This window comes from Panthera onca, chromosome D1 (assembly GCF_046562875.1).
Source record: "Panthera onca isolate mPanOnc1 chromosome D1, mPanOnc1 haplotype 2, whole genome shotgun sequence".
In the NCBI taxonomy this organism is placed as follows: domain Eukaryota; kingdom Metazoa; phylum Chordata; class Mammalia; order Carnivora; family Felidae; genus Panthera; species Panthera onca.
This window is the reverse complement of record NC_138348.1, coordinates 59,208,023-59,233,392: the sequence shown is the minus strand read 5'-3', so window position 1 is coordinate 59,233,392 and position 25,370 is coordinate 59,208,023. Positions and strand designations below refer to the sequence as shown.

The 25,370-nt window shown below is 38.3% G+C and overlaps 1 protein-coding gene and 1 long non-coding RNA gene across 3 annotated transcripts in view; both read right to left on the bottom strand.

Annotated features, from left to right (window-relative positions):
* The window catches only part of UVRAG (UV radiation resistance associated), a 296,618-nt gene that overhangs the window by 41,117 nt on the left and 230,131 nt on the right, over positions 1-25,370 (bottom strand). The gene's annotated exons all lie outside the window — the stretch shown is intronic.
* Positions 15,508-24,492, bottom strand: LOC145712465 (uncharacterized). The gene is made up of 2 exons (XR_014135304.1): positions 18,233-24,492; positions 15,508-17,986 (listed from the first exon to the last, which is right to left on the bottom strand). It is a non-coding gene; the product is annotated as an uncharacterized LOC145712465 (long non-coding RNA).

Genomic DNA, 25,370 nt, shown 5'->3' with positions numbered 1-25,370 from the left:
AGTAAATGTAAACTTCAGACCTACAGCTGCAAGCAACTGGATTCTGCCAACAATTTAAATGAGCTTGGAAGTGGATTATTCCCAAGAGCTTCCAGATAAGAGCCTAGCCTGACCAACACCTTGATTCTGGCTTTCTGAGACCCTGAGCAGAGAAACCAGATGAGCCCACCCAGACTTCTGACCTAGAGAACTTTGAGATAAAAATGCACGGGGTTTAAGCTGCTACATTTGTGGCGATTTGTTATGAAGCAACAGAAAACTAAAAAAGGTGAAAATGATTACTTCTACCTTTTACCTGAAGATATCTGAAATGGATTCATGGGGATAATGCAGCCTGGGCAGTTAGTTCCTTGACAGACAACATTTCTGTATGTCTACTATGTGTCAGCACAAAGGGGATAGCTCTATACAAGGGCACAGAGGTTTTTAGTTAGCAAATAATATTTTGAACATTAAACACATGCCGGGACATACTTCTCTAAGGGCTAATTTAAGTGCTCAGGGGAAGGGGTTAGAGACGCTGAAGAATCATCTCCAACTTTATCTATTTTGGGGAGTCTGAGTTTTCGTTCTCCAGAGATACTGATTCTCTAAAATATTCTGCAAGATTCTGTCAGGCTAAGAGCCAAATCTGGATGTTCAAACTTATGGAAGACAGACTGAATAACTGAAAACACATGAATGACAAGTTCAGAACAGGACAAAATCTTTGGTGGTTAAAGCAAAGCACAGCAGTAAATGACCTTGTTTATCAAGCTGGGAAAACACAACACATTGTATATAATAATCTTTTTCAAGTATAAAATAATCTTTTTCAAGTATAACGGTCACGAGTCAAGAACCACAATATAAGTAAGACAAGCATGTTCACTACCATCATAGTTAGCACAAATTAAGTCAGAGAAAGAGTTAGGAGTTATAAAAATGGGGGGGGGGGGGGAACGGCAAAATGATCATTTTTTAGAGATGATATATGATTATACATCAAGAAAATCCAAGCAAACCAACTGAAAACTCATCACAGACTATAAGATAATTCGGTAGAAAATTTAAAAACAAAAATCAGAAGTCTTCTTTTCTATAAATAACAATCAATTAAAATATTACATGGTGCCATTTTAAATAGCAACAAAGATAAACTATCTAGAAATAAACATAACCAGAATAGCAAGAGCCATATGAAGAAAACTATTATATTCTATTAAGAGATGCAAAAGAAGATCCCAATAAAGGTAAACTCACCCTGTTCTCCAATAGGAAGATATTATTATAAAGATGACATTTCACTCTAATCTACATATTTATTATGATACCCGTAAAAATACCAGTAGGATATTTTAGAACTAGATAAATTGACCACAATGTTCAGTTTTGTTTTGGTAAATAAAAAACCACTTCTATAGTATTTTCGATTCGTTAGGCCCCACCTTAAGTACTTTATAAATACTAACTCAGTATAAGCACCCTACCAAAGCAGCTATTATCATCTTTATATTATAGATGAAGAAACTGAGGCACACAGAGATTAAATCATTTACGCCCACAGATCCAACACAATATTTACAAGACTGTAAACTCTTTAAGGGTGGAGATCTATCTTATTTATCATTCAATGCCCAGCAGCTAACAACGCCAGATGCATGGTAATTGATAAACTTTTTTTGGAGGATTGAGCTGCAAATTGCTGGGGGTGGGGGGGGGTGGGGGGAGACACATCTGTATTTGCCTATTTGACTTATAAAGAAATCTCTGTGGGAAAAGCTTTCTTGAAGTGTTGAGACCTACGCCATAATCTGACAGAGAGCTGAGTCCAGCTGGGCACTAAATAGGAGGAAAGGAGGCAAGCCAGTGGAAACAGAAGAAAGAACCTAAGGAAACCCTGGAGGCAGGGAAGTGCGTTAGATGAATATATGGGCTTGCAGGGTTGGGGTTGGTGGCTGAGGAACAGACTCGCCAAGGAACTGTTTTATTTAATTTCTCATAATACAGCAGGAATGCAAATTTTTTCCTCAACAAAGTGCACGGGAAGTAAAGTTTATATAATGTGTTAATCATCTAAACAGGCATCAACAAATGAACAATTGTGGACAACTTTATTGGGGGTCCAAAAAATCAGCACAGATTTTAGACTGTGTTAACATTTCCATCAAGAGGTTTGCTAAATGAGAGCTCCATTTGCTATTTAAATATTAGTTTCTGGCACTATTAATCTTTGAAAAGGTTATGACACAAAACCACCCCATCAAATCAATTAGCTGTTCCAAGGTCTATGCCAAGGCTATTAAACAAAATGAACGTCTATCTTCAAACTGCCACTTTTGTGTTAACTTCCTAGCTAACTTCCAAAATTTTACAGTCAAAAATAATCTAATAAAAAGCCAATTTAAAATATATGGACTGGCATAGGAGGTAGTCAAAAAGTGAGAGTTTTGTGTTGGAATACTGTGTGAACTCACTTAACTCCTCTGAACCTCTGGTTCCTCATCTACGTAATGCCCCTCACAACATTTGCTTCATAGGGTTATTGTATGGATGAAAACAAAATAATGTATATAAAACTCCCAGCATAGTCTATGAGCTATAAGCATCTTGGAATTAGTAGTCCTTGTCCTTTTTCCTTAATGGTTATTCCTAAGAACACTACTGTTTTTTACACTAAACCATTACTACTATACCTCATTTTTCTACTTCATTCATTACTAATTTTTCTTTCTAACTTCCCTTAGTTAAGGCTATATGCTATTTTTGGTCTCATCTGAATCTGACACATTTTAATGTGACATGCTATAACCTCAAAAGACAAGACTCACCAGAAAGAACACATCCATGGTAAAAAAAAAAATACAGCCATAGCATTTTGAAGGTAAGAAATGCTAAAATTCTGTGGATGAGAGGAGATCAAAGTAAGGGGATCAGAAAACTGTGGGGCGCCTGGGTGGCCCAGTCGGTTTAGCGTCCCACTTCGGCTCAGGTCGTGATCTCACGGCCCATGAGTTCGAGCCCCGCGTCGGGCTCTGTGCTGACAGCTCAGAGCCTGGAGCCTGTTTCAGATTGTGTGTCTCCCTCTTCCTCTCTCCTCTCCCACTCATGCTCTGTCTCTCTCTTCTCAAAAATAAATAAATGTTGAAAAAAATAAAAAAAAGAAAATTGACAGAAAAACAAAAGACGGATGATAGTGGTAGCGTTATCAAATAGAAGGCATAAAACCATAAGAGGTAAAAGGCAGCCTTACATTCTGAACCTAAGTTCATCAGTGTGTGTGTGTGTGACATATGTGTGTGTGTATAGACACACACACACATGTCACACACACACACACACACACACACACACGTGTAAGTTTCAAACAGAATTTGAGCTAAAAATAAACTAGCTTTAGTAACAGCACCAAGTTGATTCCTTTCTGTTCCACCTTCAGTCTTATACAGGTACAAAGAAGACAAGCAGGTGAAATCATATATTCATTCAGTCAGTAGATACTGAACACCTATGTGCTAGGCCATGGGTAAGTCACAAAATAAAGAGGAAGCAGTTTCTCCTTTTAAAGTAATCATAATATAATGGCAAAGACATTTAAAAATCAGAAACATAATTATATTAAAAAATAATCACATCAGAGAAAATGATAGGAACACAGAGGAGGGACATCTAACTAAGTCTAGGAGAGACAGGGGTGTGTGGCCAGGGAGTGGTAACCTATCTGGCTACAAAGTACATGTTGGGTTTTATTAGGCGAAAGGGTGGGGAAACAGTGTTCCAAACAGAGGAAACTGCATGTGGAAAAGGCCAGGAGCAAAGGCAAAATGGGGAACAGCAAGCAGTTTGGCACAGGAAAGACAAGGATGAGACTAGAGTAATGCAGGGTTACTTCCTTCCTACAAAGGAAGACTGTTGGCAAGGTTGCAAATTCTGAATGTTCCAAAGAAGTAACCAGTGTGTCAGACGGCAGTGACTTGCTGTGAGAGAGAGTTGAATATTTAAAAGGCTTCAAAGGCTGATGGTTTCACATAAGGAGGGAAAAGTAAGGGTCTGGAGAAATCTACCCATCCTTCCCTCCACCTTCATTACCTGTGGAGTGTCAGAAAACAAGGATCCAATGGAAGGGATTGTAGGTTTCAGGTAAGATAGAAGGAAAGAGATCTATGGCTGCTAGGGGCTCGTAAGGGGCTGGCAAGCCCCGTCTCAAGGTGTCTGGAGGCTCCTGTTCAGGGAGGATGTCGTTGAGGTCCATGGAGCAGCATCATTTGAAGACTGTCTCACTGTGTTCAACAGAACTGTGGAGAAGTCCTAGGAAAGGCACCAGGAAGAGCCTGTCCTAGCGAAAGCTGCTGGAGGTCTATGAAACAACTGAAACTGTTGACTCCAGGAAGGGACTGCCTCAGGGTTTTTATAACAATCCTCAAACAGTCCTCATTTGTGGAACAGGGTGTTCTGGGCAGAGCCTGAGGGTGGATGGATCTGGATGGACAGCAAGAGCCCTGGTTAATATGGAGTAGGGCGTAACCTTGGAAGGCACTCGCTTTTACCTTTTCACAAAACAGATCTGTTTTCTATAGCATCCTTGACAATCATCCAGCCCGTCATGACTAGATACTTAATTCCTCCCCAAGCTTTTCATTCCAATGTCGCACAGTTCTATCTGTTAAAAATCAGGATTTTTCACATGAGCTAAAAATGTCCACTTTCTGATTTCTATCTGTTTGTATTAACTTAATCCATCAGCAAGGTTTAATTTTATTCCTTCTTCCCCTCGACAGCCTTTCAAATACAAAGACAGATATCTTCTTCCCTTGGACATATTCTTTACTTACATTTTTGACTTTCTAGAATAACTGTGTATATAACAAACATGTTTCAGGTTTACCAATAACCCTCATTACAATTTTGGTCTCTACCCGATCAAGTTGTTAAAAAGCCGTATTAAGGGGCGCCTGGGTGGCTCAGTCGGTTAAGCGGCCGACTTCAGCTCAGGTCACGATCTCGTGGTCTGTGAGTTCGAGCCCCGCGTCGGGCTCTGTGCTGACTGCTCAGAGCCTGGAGCCTGTTTCAGATTCTGTGTCTCCCTCTCTCTCTGACCCTCCTCTGTTCATGCTCTGTCTCTCTCTGTCTCAAAAATAAATAAACGTTAAAAAATTAAAAATAAATGAATGAATGAATGAATGAATAAATAAATAAATAAATAAATAAATAAAAAGCCGTATTAAGTAAGCTTTCACAGAGAAGGCATCCTGGACTCCCCAGTGGTTCTTAGGTTTGTCTGTCTCACTGAATGATGCAATATGAGAACACCAACTTTTTTTTCTTTTGGCTAAGATGCCCTATGTCAAAGCCTTTCAGCCTAAGCCACATTATGCTGTATCATTTCATATGCCTCGTAACCCAGACACCTTAGAAATACTTGCCAGTCCTTACATAAACCTCAGACTTTGATTCTTTGACATAGCTATGTCTTTGTCATGCTTAGTCCATCAGTCCGGAAGGTCTAACCTAGTCCCTTCCAGCTCTGGCTTTTCTGTTAACATCTTACCCCCTCTTCAGGTTTAGTCCAAATGCTGTCCACTGAAAAATGTTCCCTGGTTGAATCTGTAAGAAGGATAATGGGTACCATGTAATGATCAGCCTCCCCGTGCTAAGCTCTTTGCCAGGTTCTTCTATACTGTATCGTGTTTAAAGTTTATTAACCCTCGAAGTATTATTATCTTTGCTTCACAGATGAAAATACAGGTTCAGAGGGTAAGTAATTCCTAAAGGTTACACAATAATTACAACAAAGAAAACTCTGGCCTACCTAATTTAAAGCCCATGAATATGGAATAATGCTGCTCCGAAGATAGTTTATTTTCTTTATAGCATGTATATTATAGCTAAACATTATAGGGAGTCCGAACCAACCATCCATTTCCTTCCCTTCCTTCACAAACAGTCTAAATATATGAACTGTCTCAGAAGGTACTAGATTTCCTGTCAATTAGTTTTCAGAAGCACGATGACTGTCTTAAGGAAACGTATAGAAAGGCTGGAAATTAGAAGAGGTGTCTCTGATCTCTAAATTCAGTGACTCTGTGGACTTTAATTCTTGACCAGGAAAAGACAAATACTCAGGAAAGTCTGGTTGTGGCTTTGGGACATTCACTGGTTATATTCCAATCTCATTCTTTCTAATGTTGGAAATGCAGTAAAATCAGATTGGATTTGGTTAAAATGAAGAGAATATTTTAAAATTCACTGTTTTCTTACACCTTAAAAAAAAAAAAACAAACCTTCTTTCTCCACTAAAAATTTAGTTTCGGGACGTGTGGGTTAAATTGGCATACTGAACAGGTACATTTACTTCTGCAACCTTCTGAAACTCCAATAACATGTCGGTAGTGAGATTTTCTATCTTTATGCTTCCATTGTTTCTAATGAGAAGACAGTAACGTTTTAAATTGATGTTCCCTGTATGTACTGCATTTATGTATAAATAAAAGAAAGGCAGACAATAAGGGAGGATATAATAACAACAAAATTTTGGAAGCCGAAAAGAGGATAAACAAGTGGTAAAGAGCTTAGCAGACTTACTGAGTTGTAAGCGAGCAGATGGACAATGAGAAGCAATCTGAACTATACTTCCATAACCGCCATAAAGCTCAGGAACTGGCGACCCCATGTATTCTTGAAGTGGTAGCAAAATTGGGGTTAAAACAGAACACTAGGTGATAATTTTGCAATGTATACAAATACTGGATCATTAGGTTGTGCATGTAAAAGTAATCTATTGCTTCATGACAATTATATCTCAACTAAAAACAACAACAACAACAACAACAACAACAAACGAACAGGAAGACTGGCTGAAAATCTATAGGACAATTCTATTTCCAGATCCCCTCCCAACTCCACAGAGCCAGGCAACAACCACTCTCACACACAAGCAAATCAACCAGAATTTTATTCTTCGGAAAGGGAAACATTAGCACCATCAAGGACCAAGGCACTGTATTGAAAAACAAGGTGATTATGTGAACACATGCAGATTAAATGCTGAGATCTCTAGTTGTCCTCCCCACCATCTGCCTCCAGGATACAGGTAAATACTTTACAGGCTTGTACTTTACAGCTGGATAACTGCAAGATTCTCAACAAGCCCAAGAGGAAAGACTTATGTGGAATGACATTAGGTATTCCCCAATGAAAAAAGCCCAAATTACCCTACAGTAAACCCCAGTAGCGTTAACAACCTCTATCCACACACTAAAAGCTTCCAATGTTTTCTAGTCCTCTCCTCTTAAAAATAAATATGCAATCGAGTATTGCCAAACTCGCAAGAGAAGCTTCTAACGCAAATGACATATCAAGAGCAAACAAAAACAAAAATAAGAATAAACACTTTTTAAATCATTAATACACTCAGGCAAGAGAAGATGCTACACACGTAACAGGATGCTACTCAGAGGAAAGGAGCTGCTAGAAACTTAAAATATGAAAGCAGAATATGAAAGATGAAAAACAGAAGGGGAAGGTGCAGAGTTAAGGGAATCTCTCAGCGGGTAGAACAAAAAGAGATAGAAAGCTCGAGAGAAGAGATAAGAATGGTAAGTACAGGAAATCTCATGCTAAATAACAGTAGTCCCAAAAGAGAGATGAGAGAAAGTAAAGAAGAAATCATCAGTGAAATAATTGAAGGAAATTTTGTGGAACTTAATGACTTGAATTTTGAGACTGAAAGGATCCACTGAGGACCTAGCACAATGAATAAAAATAAACCCGTGTATGGTTTTGACTAGAAGTAGAGAAAATGGCATTCAATAACTTATTAACCACTTATCACCACAGGCATATGTTTTGGGGAAAATGCCAGTAAGTATAATTTCTCCTTAATCTCCTTCCACTTCTCGAAACCCTGCATTATCTTCCTGGACACATACAAAGCCAAGCATATATCAACGAAGACAGTAATTTCATCTGATACAACTGTGCGTTGCCCCTTCTCTTTTCGTTATTATTTTTATTAATTTTTTAATATATATATATTTATTTATTTTAATATGAAATTTATTGTCAAATTGGTTTCCATACAACACCCAGTGCTCATCCCAACAGGTGCCCTCCTCAATACCCATCACCAACCCAGATAGCACATGTTTTCGCCCCTTCTCTTTTCAAATGGCACGCTATTCCTTTCAATGTTGAATTCTCAGTACTGAGTCCAAATAGCAAGGTCACTGATTAATTCTGTCTTCCATGCACAACCCTTTCCTGAATCCATGTGATGTGCTAGGCACTATGTTAGGATAAAAGGATGAGAAAGCTTCAGCCTCTGGCCTTTAAAGAATTTATTCATCTTAGTAGGGGAGAGACACACATAATAACTGATAACAGAAATACAAGAATATTGACATATTTGATAGTTTTTAAAGAGAAATTCAGCAGGGAGATCAAAAGACGAAGGATAACTTTGTTCAGGAGGGTGAAGAAAGGCTTCATGGAAGAGAAGATGGCCTAGTTGGATAGTGGATAACGAGTAGGAGTTTAGCACACGGACGATGGGGGGAGACATCAGGTAAAAGGAGTATCTACAAAAGCAAAAGCAGAAGGTGGGTCTCACCTCAGTGTAGGGGCTCAGCTTTCCTGACATAAAGGGCCAATGGCAGGGGCTTGGGGGCAGCAGGAGGTCAGGCTAAGAAGGGAGGGAGAAGGGCTGTGGGAAGCCTACTGAAAACTATTAAAAGGTTTTAAGCAGGGGGCTGACACGAACAGATCTCCAAGGTTTTTCCTGCTCTCTCCATTATTTTTCATTGCAAGAGTGCTCACATGAATGCCAAGTATTTGAGCAGGGACTCCACCCTGGAGGCAATGAAGAGTCTCTTAACAAAAATCAGTCAATGGGGAACCACAGGGGCATTACGATGCTGTGACCAATGCCATCACTGGCTGATGAACTACTTTTTAAAAAAAAATTTTTTTTTAAACATTTATTTATTTTTGAGAGCTAGAGAGAGGCAGAGCATGAGCAGGGGAGGGGGAGAGAGAGAGGAGACACAGAATCTGAAGCAGGCTCCAGGCTCTGAGCTGTTTGTTAGCACAGAGCCCCATGTGGGGCCCGAACTCACAAACTGCGACACCATGACCCGAGCCGAAGTCAGATGCTCAACCCACTGAGCCACCCAGGTGCCCCCGATGAACTTCTATAAATGCCAAGTAACATCAGGGTTCAGAGGGTAGTACTGGACTGAACCAGGCCCACTGTAGAGACCATGATTAAGTTGCCAAATCTTGTAAGTACTAAAATGAGAGGAGAAAAAAATTTACATTCTGTCCACTTCAAGGACCATTATAAGAATCAAAAATAATGCACATAAAAATCTTTTGATAAAGTATCTTGATCCTTTATTTGTAAACTGTATGACTTTAGGCAAGTTGTTTAATTTCTCTGAGCTTTGAAGTCCTCATTTGTAAAGCGGGGATAATTCCGTCTATCTTCAAGGGTACAAAGAGGACTGAGGGGCCTTGCCTGATACACACTGGAATAGCATCTTAGCCATTTACACTGGCTCACTGAATGTCAACTGGGTCAGTTATGTAGTCCATAATAATTCGCTGAGGACATGAAGTGTACAGGATGTTGGTCAGAATTCCTAGGGAAAATAAGCAAAACTGGGACAAAAGTTTCAAATACTACCCTCATGCTCATGATCAGGTCAGTTCAAGAACACAGCAACAAGTACCTATAAGCTTAAAGATTTCTCTGGAATCTCATGCAGGAATTGTCCAAGAATATGACTTTCTCATTGGCATTTCTGTGTACCCACACACATTCGCAACCATGTGTATATGTGCACGCGAGCAGAAACATTAAGACTCGCTAAGGAAAAATAAATCTCTCACACTTGGAAATTAAGGAACTGCACAGGCAGCAAATCTTCTGGGTGAAGGTGATGCAGTGGGTTATACAAGCCAATAATTTATGCTAGGGCTTCACAAAACGTTAGACACTAGGAAAGGAACCAAAATACGTCCAATTACATCCATAAAAAGGTATGACTAGCTGTGCTGCCCGGGCTGGGATGCTGTTTCTTGCTATAAACAGAAATGGCTAAATCTGGATGACTGAACAGTGCAATAATAAAAACAAAGCATGTTATAATAGCTGCTGCTAGATCCACAACCTTGGGGATCAGTCAAATAATACCTGTTGCCATAGATACACAATCTCGTGGGTTTTTGTTTTTGGGGGAAAAATAAGTTCAGATCATTTTTAAACTAGCAATTTGTCTGCCTAGGTTTTGTTAAGTCTGTTACATGGTTATGATAAAATATGATCTTTCATATTAAGTCACTTATGACCTTGGTAAAATATTACTTTATACTGACTCTTGGGACACTTTAATTTTATGAAACATGCACTTTAGTTTTTAAAAGTATGAAAGCAAAACTATATATTCCTAATTTACTACATCATGTTAACAAGACATCAAAGATCAGGGAATATAAAGGAGAAAAATGCACCAAATCTCCATCTCGATAGTTTCAGCTATGAAAGGATACCTGCAATTAAAACAATATATAGACAATACTTTAAATACTTCAACATACAAGGAATAGGTCCGATTGGCTTCCTGGATCCATGTCTCCCTGCCCCATATTTCACAGAAGAAGGTTATCAAACAAAGTGAAAGGTGGTGGGAAAATCCAACACCCACTTCAGGGCAGAGGTCAGCAGTTTTACAGATGTGTGATGGCAAGTATTTCTGGAATACAGGGTGAAAAGAACTAAAGATTACAGCTCATGGATGAAGCTAGGGCATCCACAGATCAAAAATATGTCTTACGCAGCTCCATTAATTGACTCAAATTTTCAATTACAAATATGCAACTAGGAGGAAAGTCCCCTCTGTATTTAAATCAGATTACTTTCCCCTTAATTAGTTACCTATCTGCTTCCTGAAGGAATGGGCCTCTGAATACTCTGGAACTGGGAGGGGAAGTGGATTTTCGCGGGGCTTCGCAATCTGGGGGCTCAGCAAGGTTGCAGCACAGCAGTGTGAGAACACTGGGCATCGGCAGGCACAAGGCATCTGGCTGGTAGCAGGAGTTTTTTCCTTTTCCCTAAAAGGAATAACTGAGTTGGGAAAAGGAAAAGGACTTGGAAACACGACAATGAGAAAGCTGCCTACTTTTTTTTTTAAGTTTACTTATTCATTTTGAGAAAGAGCGAGAGACTGTGTGCCTGCATGCAAGCAGGGCAGGGGCAGAGAGAGGGGGTGAGAAGAGAATTCCAAGCAGGCCCTGCGCTATCAGCACAGAGCCCGGCATGGCGGTTGATGTCTAGCTTAAATTGGTTTCCTCTGTAAAAGACAGGCAGAAATACACAAGAAAGCCCTATCTGTTTTGCATTTATATTTTACTAAACCCCAATGCTACTCAAAGTGCCAGTATGTAATAAACTAAGGAGCTTGTGCCAGAATATAAATACATGCACTGCTTCCTTCACTGGGAATGTCTTTATAGGAAAAAAATTGCATCTGAACTAAGCAGTGTGTTCACTGACAGGGCTGACTTACGTTTGGTGCGAGTTCCTTGTCTTGCTGCACGCTGGTAACAAGCAGCTCTGTGGGCTACGGACTGCCTGCTGGTCCATGGACCACACTTTGAGTAGCCCTGGTAGAGACAACCTCAGTGCAACTTACACCCAAATGATATTCTTCTAAGAAAAATAAGTTAGAAAATAATCACCCTGGCTCAGTCGGTTGAGCGTCCGACTTCAGCTCAGGTCACGATCTCACGGTTCGTGAGTTCGAGCCCCGCGTCAGGCTCTGGGCTGATGGCTCAGAGCCTGGAGCCTGCTTCCGATTCTGTGTCTCCCTCTCTCTCTGCCCCTCCCCCGTTCATGCTCTGTCTCTCTCTGTCTCAAAAATAAATAAACATTTAAAAAAAAAATTTAAAAAAAAAAAAAAAAGAAAAGAATCACCCTGCTAGAAGGGGGCCATAAAGGGAACTAACTTTTATTATTATGTTCCAAGGCCTTTACATATATTATTTTATTTAACCTTTTTGATTACTCTGTATTGGCAGTATTAACACTCATCACTGAGGTTCAGAGAGGTGCTCAACTTACCCAAAGTCATGCGACCAATATAGGAGCCATGATATGTGATCTCCTTAGATCTCCTGTGGCAGCGAGTATCATTGGCTAATGGCTCCAACCACTGTATGTCTGGGTCTTTACTGTATTCATGCCACTCATTCCTGTAGGCTGCTCCCAGACTGTCATATTTGGGTGAGACATGGGACTTCTCCAGTGGTCACCTCTGGCTTGAGGACTTCCCATCAACCTTCCCATCAATCTTCCTTAGAACCGAGTTGCAGTATTAGTAGACCGAGTAACTGTCTAAAGACTCTTCCTACCCAGTTCCTATTCCTTCCCTTTCTCCTCCTCCAAGTACACCTACATTGAGTCTGAAGTCTCTTTCCCCTTCTTCTGCTCCCTCTTCCAATAAATCTTTGTACATAGAATCCCCTCTGCTTCTTGTTGAATCCAAACTAACGCAGTAATGTTAGTAAATGTGGATGCTGGTACTGAACCATGTGGTTATTTTGGGGGGAGAGAATGCTGGTATAGAATTAACTACAGTGAGTCTAACACATTGTACTTCACTCACAGTGGAGGAATACAAGGAGCAAATTTAAAAGGCAACTACTGTCTAACTTTCTCTTTTTGAACCTGGGGTAATACACAAAGAGTGAAGACCGAAGGCGGAAGGTAATGATGTTAGTAGTGAGATTAACAGAAGTGTGTGGGCTAGCAGATTTGCAAAACGGACACTTATTACTATTATTAACTTCATCCTGCAGGTTTTGAAAAAGCAGTAAGAGCAAAAACCTAAGTATTACCAAAGGGTACCATGTTGCCATGGTGCTGCCATATCCCCTGAAGGCAATAATTTATGGATTCCTCAAATGGAAAGTCACATTATAGCAACTTTGCCGAATGTCTCAAATGGATAAGATAATGAATGAAATTGAAGAGATATTTATTCATAAACATCTATTTCGGTCAAGGTGGTGTGGTGGAGAATTCATCAGAATAACTAGATTTTATACACGTGGACTATTTTTCATATGGGCCATCTTCTTTTATACCCCCTCATCCACCAGAATCTCATACAGTACATTTAATTAATAGTGTTTGGCTGGCATATCCAAAAGGTACACAAACTCTTTATATATTCTGAGTTTTAGATTAAAAGTAGAAAAGCAAGATAACTTATAAAGATAAAGTACAGGGAAACTAGAATAATGTATTTTGTTTAGCAAAGGAGAGTATATGGAAGTAAGCTATTAATTAACTTTTAAAATAAATGATATTAGATATCCATTTTTAATGACTATGTTTTAGGGAGCAAAAGAGAATAAAAATGACAACCTAATACTGAATGTCTTTGTTTCTCATATCTTTCCTATCTTACCAGAATAAAGACCTTAGACCATACTAAAAGCTCTGAATTCTCCTGGACTCTTAAATTCAGATATTAAGAACTCCGTTATAGAAATAAATAAAAAAAGCACTGATGGAAGATGGAAAGTGCATTAGTGTTCATGTTATCTCTCCCAGTATGAATTTAATGGGTATCTTAATAAGGAGTTATAAACTAATGTCACTGATTAGGAAATATATCCACTCACATCCTTTAGTAACCTCCAGTGGGGCTTGGTAGTGATGTCTGAGTGGAATTACTATAAAGCAAATGATGAATTAGTGTCGGGGCAAAGGGACACATAAATGTGTCTCAGAGATGAAACAATTATATTCTATATCACAAGTTAAAGGTCGACTCAAAAGACAGTGCAGTCAGTCCTAAAGCAGGGCTAACCAATTTGGCTAAGCCCATTGCTTGGAACTTGCTTAAGCTTAAAGCTGTTTTGATAGCTGGGCCACAGGCTTCCTTGGCTATAATAACCTGAAAGTAACATTTATGTGTTTTAAGTCTCTTTTAATCTCCTAAATACCATGAAGTGATGTTTATCAGATCTTAAGACGCAGGCACATTCCACTCAGATGATTTCATTCTCGGGGGACCTCGTCATTATGAAGGCTTATTAAAAGAAGGTGAAGGTTCATAAGCTTTTAAGAATCCTAAGTGACACTGCAAACTAAATCTAAAAAACTTGCTTTTGGCTTGGCTATACAAAATAATTTCCTTTTCGTGGTTAGTTTAGTGGTCATAGTTCAGCAAGCTTTAGATAAAGTGACCACCACAATTAGTCTATCAAAAATGTAGACATTGTTTCTCTCACTTTCTGTTCTAATTACGTTCAATTGTAACACTCAACATGGGGGCTTGACTCGTAAGTGGTAAATGCCCAAGTACCCACAAACTCATTTACTAGTAAGTATTTAAAACACCTTCCATGCTTTTAGGCACATTTTGAAGAAAAGAGATTTATCCCGGACTCGGTCTGTTCATTTATTTGGAGTTTATTTTTACATTATGCCACCTTAAAATGGTCACAAATATTGTTCCCACTTTATCTTTCCATAACACGAAGGAGAAAACAAATATCAAAAATACCCCATGCTTATTTGGTTCTGTGATTTATTTAGAATTCCTCCTTAACCAAGGAGCGTCAGTTTCCTAATTTGTAAATGAGGATAATAAAAACGTGAAAGGGTTATTGTGAAGACTGGGGATAGAGAATAAAAAGTGCTTTGGATAGAGATAATCAATAACAATAGACATTCTTAACTGTGAAGCTAAGACAAATGAACTTCCAAGTGCTCTAGTTCAAAATCCTTTTCCCTCTGGTACATGACACTGAAATACCCAGTCCTTAGTAGTAGCACGTATTTTTCAGAGACTGCAAGAATTCACTGAAATAGCATTACACGTATACCTTTTTATCTTTGTTATGCTATAATGTTTTCATGTCAAGATATACATATAAGCAAAATGCTTAAAGCACGTATGCGCATTGTTTAAAGGACCATTATAAAACAAACCCCTGTGCAGCCAGCACTCAAGCCAAGAAAAAGAATGCTGCTAGTGTCCCAGAAGCTCCCCATGAGCCCCTTTCTCATTATGAGCCCTCTTCTCTCCCAGAGGCAGTCACCATGCTTGCTTTTCATATAGTTTCCATCCTGAGCAATACAGTTTAACCTTGCCTAGTGTTGAACCATACATAAATAGAATAACATTATGGAGATTCTCTTTTGTTTTGCTTCTTTTACTCAACATTATGTTTGTGAAATTCATCCTTATCATTGCATACGGCTAGAGTTCCACGGCTGCACAGTATTCCATTACACAAATATATCATGATTAATGATAAACATATTGCTGACAGATTTTAAGCTGTTTCCAGTTTCTGGCTATTACTATTAATGCTGCCATAAACATTCTCATATGTGTATCTTTAACTTCACTGGATAATGCCAAATTGCTTTCTAAAATGATTTTTATCAGTTTATGCTCCCATCACCTCTACGTTAAGAGATGCCAATTTGTTGTGCTGTTGTGTGTGTGTGTGTGTGTGTGTGTGTGTGCGCGCGCGCGTGTAGTTATTGTTTTTGTTTTTATCGTGGATGCGCTCAAAACAAGATTGGGAAGAATCACAGAACACTACCGCTAGAAGGAAATGGAGAGATTATTTATTTCAACACCCCTATTTTAGAAGGATCTAGGGCTTAGAAAGATGAAGAGACTTGCCTAATGTCATAGTGGGTCAAAGAGGCAAATTGAGTCAGAGAACCAAAGAGTTAGAGGCAACACTGAAGCTAAAATGAATATAGGGCTTTTTCTAAAAACATTAAGTTGCCTTGCAAGGCAGTCTAAAAACAATGCGATAAAACTGTTATCTGTAAAGGTGAACATCAAGGGGACAGAAATGTTTCAGAGCAGTTTTAAAAAGGTGGCAACAACATTATATTGCACAATAGACCTCTCTGAGCCCCATCATATACATAAAGACATTGAGGCCCAGACAGAAAATTCTTATACAACAACACAATCATCATGACAATACTGAACCAAGAATTTAAGCCATGCTCATTTGTGCTTATGTTCCTAACCATATTATACTGTCCTAAAACCTACTCAGCCAATGGTATACTGCTATGTTTTAAAAAGTACAAAAGGGGCGCCTGGGTGGCTCAGTCAGTTGAGCATCTGACTCTTGGTTTTGGTTCATTCAGGTCATGATCTCACGGTTCATGAGATCAAGCCCCATGTTGGGCTCTGTGCTGACAGCCTGCTTGTAATTCTGCCTCTCTCTCTGCCCGTCCCCTACTCGTCACACACTCAAAAAGTCTCTCTCTAAATAAATATATGAGCATTAAAAAATAAAATAAAAAAATAGAAAATTAAAAAGTATGAAAAAAGCACGTTGATTTTGTTAATTTTACTAAGAACTAATGAATGCCAAAGGGAAAGCACATACTATTAAAAAAAAAAAATGTACCTAGGTAACCTCTTTAAAGCTAGCCTCTTTCTACCTGCTGGCATATCATACAATTTGAGGGTAGAAGCCCAGTACTAATAGTAATAGATGGATTAAGAAATTTGGTTTCTAGTCCCAGGTTCACTAGGAAGCATTTGTACCATTTTGAGAATGTCAAGAAACCTTACTAGGCCTTGGGTTTTATCTGAAAATATATATAATTATATATTTTATTGTATATATTTAATATGTGTTTATATATACACATTTTATTATAAAAGCAATAAGGTACTCAAATAAAAAGAATCAGAGACAGGTAAGTAGAAAAATTACCCCCAATCCCACAAAACAAACACATAACACAATTCTGACATATATCTGTGTGGTGTTTTTTTTCCCCCTACATAAAGGGTGAATGTTTATTTGGTGCCTTTAAAATTTTTATTTTCATAGCTGTAATCGTAGTATATACCTTCAACTCCATATCCTCCTTTCGTCACCAATAACAAATGTGTTTCTATCCTATTACCTAATCTTCATAAAAATTTTAATGGCTGTGGGTGCTCTTCAGTTTATTTAACCTACTCACTGGATAGCTATTTTCAGTTATGATAAACATCTTTTAACTGTTTTCAGGAAGTTAGAATTATTTCCTTATGATAGAGTTCCCAAGAAGAATTACTAAATCAAAGGTGAAAGTTCTTCTTCTTCTTTTTTTAATGTTTATTTATCTTGAGAGAGAGAGAGAGAGTTGGGCGGAGGGGCAGAGGGAGAGGGAGAGAGAGAATCCCAAGCAGGCTCCATGCTGTCAGTGCAGAGCAGGAAGCTGTTCTCAATCCCACAACCCTGGGATCACAACCTGAGCTGAAATCAAGAGTCAGACGCCCAACCAACTGAGCCACCCAGGCACCTCAAAGGTGAAAATTCTTACTAAATCTACTTCAGAGGAGAAATTATGAGGGTTAGTATATAGGTTTTTAATGTGAAAGCACTTTGAAAACTACAAAGCACTATGTAAATGCATGGTGGTATTACCATTATTATAAGTCCATATTGTATGGACTTACATTGACCCATTATTTACCAGGAATGGTACTCCACAAATCTCTGCTTATTTTCTACAAACAAGATTATCACCATATAGCATACTGTTCACAAACTGTATCTTAGAGAATCAAAGAATCTTTTTGATCATGCTGTGGTAAGTAAAAAAACTTGGAAGGTGATAATAAAGAAAGCAACAAACAGAATAAAATGAGTGGTTAAGTTAAGAAGCACAAATTCAAAGAATATTAGGACTGATATGGACCTCAGAGTACGTACAGCTCAGCCCCTTTATTCTTTAGATGAGAAGACGGAATCCCAATAGAAGACTTGCCCAAGGTTCCAGCAAGTAGTAAGAGATGGACAAGAACACCACAATTTCTAATTGTTGGTGCTACGTTCTTTCCATTAAACCATTTCATCCACCTTTTTGGAGTCCTTTGGATGATAATATTTTCTTCCTTCCATTGTATCTACTCAAGTTATTTAACTGTAAAATGCTAGTCTGAGTTTATAATATATATACCTTTTATTTTTTTTTTTTTTTTTTTTTTATTTTTTTTTTTTTTTTTATTTTTGGGACAGAGAGAGACAGAGCATGAACAGGGGAGGGGCAGAGAGAGAGGGAGACACAGAATCGGAAACAGGCTCCAGGCTCCGAGCCATTGGCCCAGAGCCTGACGCGGGGCTCGAACTCACGGACCGCGAGATCGTGACCTGGCTGAAGTCGGACGCTTAACCGACTGCGCCACCCAGGCGCCCCTATATATACCTTTTAAATTGACAACCTATACAAGCATCTACAAAGCTGGTGTTCTAAATACAGGACTCTTATTTGGGTCTATCCACAGGTAACTGTGGGTCTGTTAGAATAACCGTCTTTCCCATTCTCTTATTAAAATATAAATTAGCAAAATATAAGCATTAAAAGTTTCAAAATCTGGAATCTCAAACCAACCGTGCTATCTTCCCCTAAAAGCTAGAGATCCTGGGTTTTGAATCAGAAGACCAAGGTCCAAGTTTTGGCTCTACCCTTTAATGGATTTGTGTGACCTTGAATTAGTGCACTCAACTTGTTCAAAGCTTAGTTTCCTTATTAGCAAACAATAATTGTATGCCTCATAGGGTTATGGGAGATTATAAGAAAACGTGCCCTGTAGGGGCGCCTGGGTGGCTCAGTTGGTTAAGCATCCGACTTTGGCTCAGGTTATGATCTCACGGTTCTCGAGTTTGAGCCCCACACTGGGCTCCCTGCTCTCAGCACAGAGCCTGCTTCAGATCCTCTGTCTCCTCTCTCTCTGCCCCTCTCCCACTCACATGAGCACACACACACTTGCTCTCAAAAATAAAAGTCAACATTAAAAAAGAAAAACAAAAAGTGCCCTGTGACTTGTACAATGCTAAGCTACAGACGTTATTATGATTACCTGTATAACTATTATACCAAGCAATAGAGAAGAAATAAAAGTTTAGTGCTCAAAGCCCAATCCACCATGCTTAATTGAGGACAAAGCCTGACTCAGTGTCTGTTTTCATAAGGATGAAGAGAACAAGAGATTTGCATTTTTTGTTTGAATACCTTGAACAGATAGCACCACCTCTTTTATGCCTTTCTAAAATTATCCCATGATGAGTTAAAAATATTATATCAATTTGCAAACAGCAAAACAGGAAAAATACTGCTAAATTTGGGTAAGTACTCTAGGAATGCAATGTTCCCTCTGATTAAAAATGCAATGCCCCAGAAAGGGGTTAACATATCATAGACAATAATTACAGAGGAGGAGACAGTGAGAAGAGCTCACTGTCCAGGAAACCAGAGTAAGTCATGTTATCAAGAAGCCTGGGGAGAGACACTGACTGATTCCAGTGTATATATCTACTCTCAGCTTTGCTCACACTAGTACCTCTGCTTGGGGGATCTTTACCTTCTCTTCTCTACTTCCCTTCCCTCTACTTCTTTCAGAGCAAACTGTGACTCGCCCTTAAACATCCAGCTTGAGGGGCTCCTGGCTGGCTCAGTCGGTTGAGTGTCCAACTCTTGATTTTGGCTCAGGTCATGATCTAACGGTTCATGGGTTCAAGCCCTGCATTGGGTTCTGTGCGGACAGAGAGGGGCCTGCTTGGGATTCTGTCTCTCTCGCCCTCTCTCTCTGCCTCTCCCCTGCTTGTGCTCTCTCTCAAAATAAATAAATAAACATTAAAAAAAAAAAAAAAGGTCCAGCTTGAATGTTTCCTTTAGGAATACTTCCCAAATAATTTTTCATATATTATTAGCACACACTACACTATGGTGCTGGTCAGGAGGTGCACTAGATCTGGCTAGAAGGTGAGCACCAGGTTTAGGAACCAAGTCCTATCCATTCTTGTCTCCCCAGTGCCCAGCCCAGGACCTGAGACAGAACAGGGGATGAATTAGCCCTACTTGGAGCCACAGAAAACACCAAGAGAGTAAACAGAAATATGCATACCAGTCATAGGTCTAAGATGAATGAAAAGAACATCTACAGCAAATAAAAAGTGCCAAGCAGAAGAAAAGAATGAAGAAATGAGCCAGGCAGTGGGAGACAGCAGTCCAGAAGAGGCTCTTTCATATATGCCTTCATCCAGCCTTTGCCCTACTGCCAGAGCAAGGGAACCGACAATCCTAGAGAGGACTGGGGGGAAAAAAGGAGGTAAAAAAAGAGAAATAAAGACTGACATAAGTCTGTGACTTAGCAAATTCTTCATTCTTAGCTGCAAGGCCTGCGTATATTTCCTTATATCTTATATCCTTTTGGCGGTTCCAAGCCCAGTACCTATAGTTTTTAAAAAGGCATATTTATCAAAAGGTATTGGTTATTCACAAAACAACTTGAAACGGCAAATAAATCTATGAAATACGCGAACTTAACACTCACTAATAATTAAAAAGCTATAGGGGTGCCTGAGTGTCTCAACTGGTTGAGCACTCAACTTTGGCTCAGGTCATGGTCTCACGGTTCATGAGTTAGAGCCCTGCATCCAGCTCGCTGCTGTCAGAGCAGAGCCCGCTGTAGATCCTCTGTCCCCCTTCTCTCTGCGCCTCCCTCACTCATGCTCTCTCTCTCTCTCAAAAATCAATAAACATCTATTTTAAAAAAGCTACAAATAAAAGCATAGAGATATATTTCTTCTCTCATATGAAAAAAGGTGGTTAATAAACATACAATATATAATAACATGCAATGTATAATATTGACAAGAGGGTAAAGAAGCACATATACACCTAACTTTAAAATATGTATGTTCTTTGACCCAACAGTTAGGTACTTATCCTAAGCGAATAACAGAACGCAGGTATTACTAACGAGGAAGGATGCTTCCTCATTCCAATGTTGTATACAATAGGGGAATCTTGGAAAACCATCTAAATGTCCACCAACAAGGAAACTGTCAATTACAGTATGTCCATCTGACAAAAGGCCATGGTGACAACAAAATTTTACACAATTATACTCATCAACATGAATTTAGCTTCACAATACAGTTAAATGAAAAAAGTAGAACAAACCATAGAATGCATGCTCTGAAACCATTTACATAAAATTTTACTTATTTAACTTATGCATATGTATATTTGCATAGATATTTGGAAAGATGTTCACCACGATATTACAATGGTCGTCTCTGAGTAGGAGAAACCCAAGGGGCTTTATTTTTTTTCCTTAATGCTTTTCTGTATTTTAAAAATTTACACTGAGACTGGATCATTTCCACGATAAAAGTAATTTCTATTTTGGAAAAAAAAAAAAAAAAAGAAAATGATCACCTTAGCTTGAAACTAAAAACTCATTTACACTAAACAAGTTGAATACTTTTCCTTCCATAGACATGGTACTCACTGACGCAGCTAAAAAGGCAATTTTCCCTTCTTTTACTTATTTGTAACTGTAGCTCGTTATCTCCTTCCACACATTGTCACCTCATTTCCCATTTGTGGCATATGGGATTTCTTTATCACAAAGATTACCCTGTACTTTGCATTTTATTATTTAGCAAATATATTTAGCACTTACTCTGTTCCAGGCACTATTCTAAGTCTTTTTAAATACTATTTAATCCTTATAACAACTCTGAGAGATAGGAACTGTACCTCTAATTATAGGCATTCTTATTCTCATTTTACAGGATACGAAAGCACAGAGAGATGAAGTAACTTATCCACAATCATACAGTTTAAAGTGATACAACTGGCATTGAACGCTTGCAGTCTAGAGCCATAGGGCTTGCTCTGAAACACTCACTATGCTGCATTTATTTTAGTGCATTTTATTCTAGGATTTTGGCCTTTCACTTGATAAAGTTACATTCACTAGGATCACAATTTTATCATCCCTGGAAACCCAAGTGTGGACATTTTAAAATGCTTGTTTCTAATAGGTACCAAAATTTACATATAATAATTTTTTGAAGTTCATTCCCTTAAATAGCTTATACCTAAGTCATGCTGGTTCCTTTGATGCCAACTAAAATCAGACTTTTCATAGGTATTATTTCTCATAATTCATTTCATGAGGCTTAACCATAAAAAATAGCTACAATTTATAGTCTACCTTCTCTGAATTACACACTGTATATTTCATTGCAGTTGAGGTGCATTCTTTAAATATTTTCCTCCCAGCAAAGAATGTTACTCAATTGAGGTGCTTTGCAAAAGGCTAATGTCACTACTGAATAAGGAATCTCTCTCTCTTTCTCTCTTTTAATTTAAATTTAAGTTAGTTAACCTACAGTAAGTATTCATTTCAGGAGTAGAATTCAGTGATTCATCACTTACATATAACACCCAGTGCTCATCCCAGAAAGTGCCCTCCTTAATGCCCATCACCCATTTAGCCCACCCCTCACCCACCTTCCCAGCAATTTATTTCTTTAATTGAAGAAAATAATAAATAATTTGGCAGCTTAAAATATTAAAATATGCAAAGTAAAATGCTAAAGTAAATCTTTTAAAACAACTAGGAAAAAGGAAGAGAGAGAAGTTACCAAAGAGGCTAAACAAAACAAGCTGCTAAATTCACACTTTGCTCTTAGGTAGCTGCAGATGAAAGGGAAAGCTGTTATTTTGGAAGCTATTTTTGACATGGGATTTCTAGTGTCAGTTTAAAGTGGAAAGAATTTCCAACGAAGGTAAAAATATTTTGTCTTGTCAATTTATCACTTGGCATCTAAAGAGTCCAGTGATCACAACTACTAAATCATTAAAAATGTCTTGTAAACTGGTTAATAACTGACATGGTTCTTTAAAAATTAATAATGAGCACTTAACCAATTACTTGTAACTACAAAAAGGTAACGTTCTCTCTTTAAATACAGAATACTTTGGAAAAACTATATTAATAATTTTTCTACCTCAATTAATGCCTTCATTTAAATAGGAATAAATCAAGATACATTTAAATATATATTTAAATACACACATTTTTAAACAGAAATAACTATCAATCTTAACTATAAGATGTTCAATCAGTAACTATTCACCAAACACCCCAAATACGCCCAGGGAGCTCATACAGACCACACTGAGGTTCAAGTATAAAGACTGTTAACTATGGTGCTACGGTCAATGGTGGCCAAACCAAAACCATCCTTCCTATCTCTGCTATTAAGGTAACTTTCTGCTTCATCCAGGCTGGTCTTGACATACCTTAAGCAGTGCTTCTTCTGAACCTTGGCTCCCCCTCTGCTCTCACTACCCAGATCCCCCTATCCTCAAATTCCACGTTCAGGTGCCATAGCTTTCTACTGAAGCAGGGTTTCTCCACATCAGCCTAACAGGAATGACAAATCAAAATGAAGAATAAAAATGGCAGCTACCATTGACCGAGTACCCTTTCTGGTGACAAATTCTGAGCTATAAACTTGACACTCATTGTTTCTAGTCCCCACAACCATCCTAGGAGGATTATCCAATCTTTATAAAGATAAGGAAAAGGAGGTGCAGTGAGATTTTATCACATGCCCAAGTTCATCCAGTCAGTGGGATGCATACCCAGGTATGTGGACTCTAAACTACCACAGGACTCTATCTGCCATGAGCCAGATCTGCATCTTGAACAGAACTTCTCCCTTGAGAGTGATCATTGCACGTCTGTACTGCTGGCTAACTACTTACATATTGTACATATTTTTAATTCCCCTCCCCTAAAAATAGGCAGCTTGAGAGTAAAGTCAGCCTTTCACAGGCCTTGCACAGTTCAAACACTCAGATATTTGTGGGTTGACATATATACATACACATAAGAAAATGTGATTTTTCTACTTAAAAAAAATTTTTTTAAAGTTTTTTTATTTCTGACAGAGAGAAAGACAGACAGAGAGAGAGAGAGAGAGAGAGGGGAGGGGCAGAGAGAGAAGGAGACACAGAATCCAAAGCAGGCTCCAGGCTCTGAGCTGTCAGCACAGAGCCCCACACGGGGCTTGAACTCACAAACAGTGAGATCATGACCTGGACCGAAGTCGGATGCTTAACTGACTGAGCCACCCAGGTGCCCCATGATTTTTCTACTTTTAAAGAGAAAAAAAAAATCACACAGGATTATGAGTTAATTATCATCATCTTTCAAAGTAAGGATTTGACTGAAAATCTGCTTTGTCCACAGCAGCATAAAGCTTAGGTGTGAACCGATTTAGTGGAAAAACATTATAGGACCCACAGAAAAGTTTGAGAAACAAGATTTCTGCCACTGTGGACTGCTTTAATATTCACCTTACTATATCTCATATCTGAGTATGTCACTTTATAGGGCAGAAATATATTAATATATATGTAACATAATAATACATGTAACAAGGGGCGCCTGGTGGCTCAGTTGGTTAAGCTTCCCACTCCAGGTTCCAACTCAGGTCATGATCTCACAGTGCATGGGTTTGAGCCCCGCATCAGGCTCTGTGCTGCCAGCATGGAGCCTGCTTGGGATTCTCTGTCCCCCTCTTTCTCTGCCTCTCTCCTGCTCATGCACACTCTCTCTCTCAAAGATAAATAAACATTAAAAAATATGTAACTATATATATACACATATATATGTATATGTATAAAGTACATATTAGTGCTAATATTATAACTAATTATGATATTATAACCATATTTTAAAGAAAACCCTAGAAGAATAAATGTCCAAGATTAGAAGAATGGTTAAATAAATTATAACATATGCACAGAAATGAAATATATTTAATATATATTTAATATATAATATAATGTATATATATAATATATATAATATATATATTGACTAAGAGTTTTTAATGGGTTAGGAAAATGCTTGTGTTAAAAAACAAAAAGATATAGAACAGTATATATAATGTTACCTCAACTATGTAAGAAAAAGACAAAGTTTGGAAGATCTAGAAGGGACATATGAATGAGGAGATTGTAGACTATTTATAAAAAATCTGTTCTTCTATCTTCTTTTGTACTTTAAACAATTTCTACAATTGGCATATATTATTATTGAATTTAGAAAATATTTTTTAAAGAAAAAAGATACAGGGTGCTACTAGCATAAGGACAGATATACAGATTAATGGAACAGAATTTAGGGTTCAGAAATAAATCTTCACATTTGTGGTTAATTAATTTTCAGCAAGAATACCAAGAGAATTCAATGAGTGGAGAGTAGTCTTTTTACCAAATTTTTCTGAGACAAATGGATACGCACATGCAAGAGAATGAAATTGGACCTCTTCCTTAAACTCTACAAATTATTTCAAAATGGATCACAGACCTAAACATATGAACTAAAACTACACAGAAGCAAACTTTGTGCATTCCCACCAACCATCCAAGAGAGTTCCTCTTTCTCCACATCATTGCCAACACTTGTTTCTTGTGTTGTTGATTTTAGCCATTCTGGTGGGGAGATTGGTTAAATAGGTGATGGGGATTA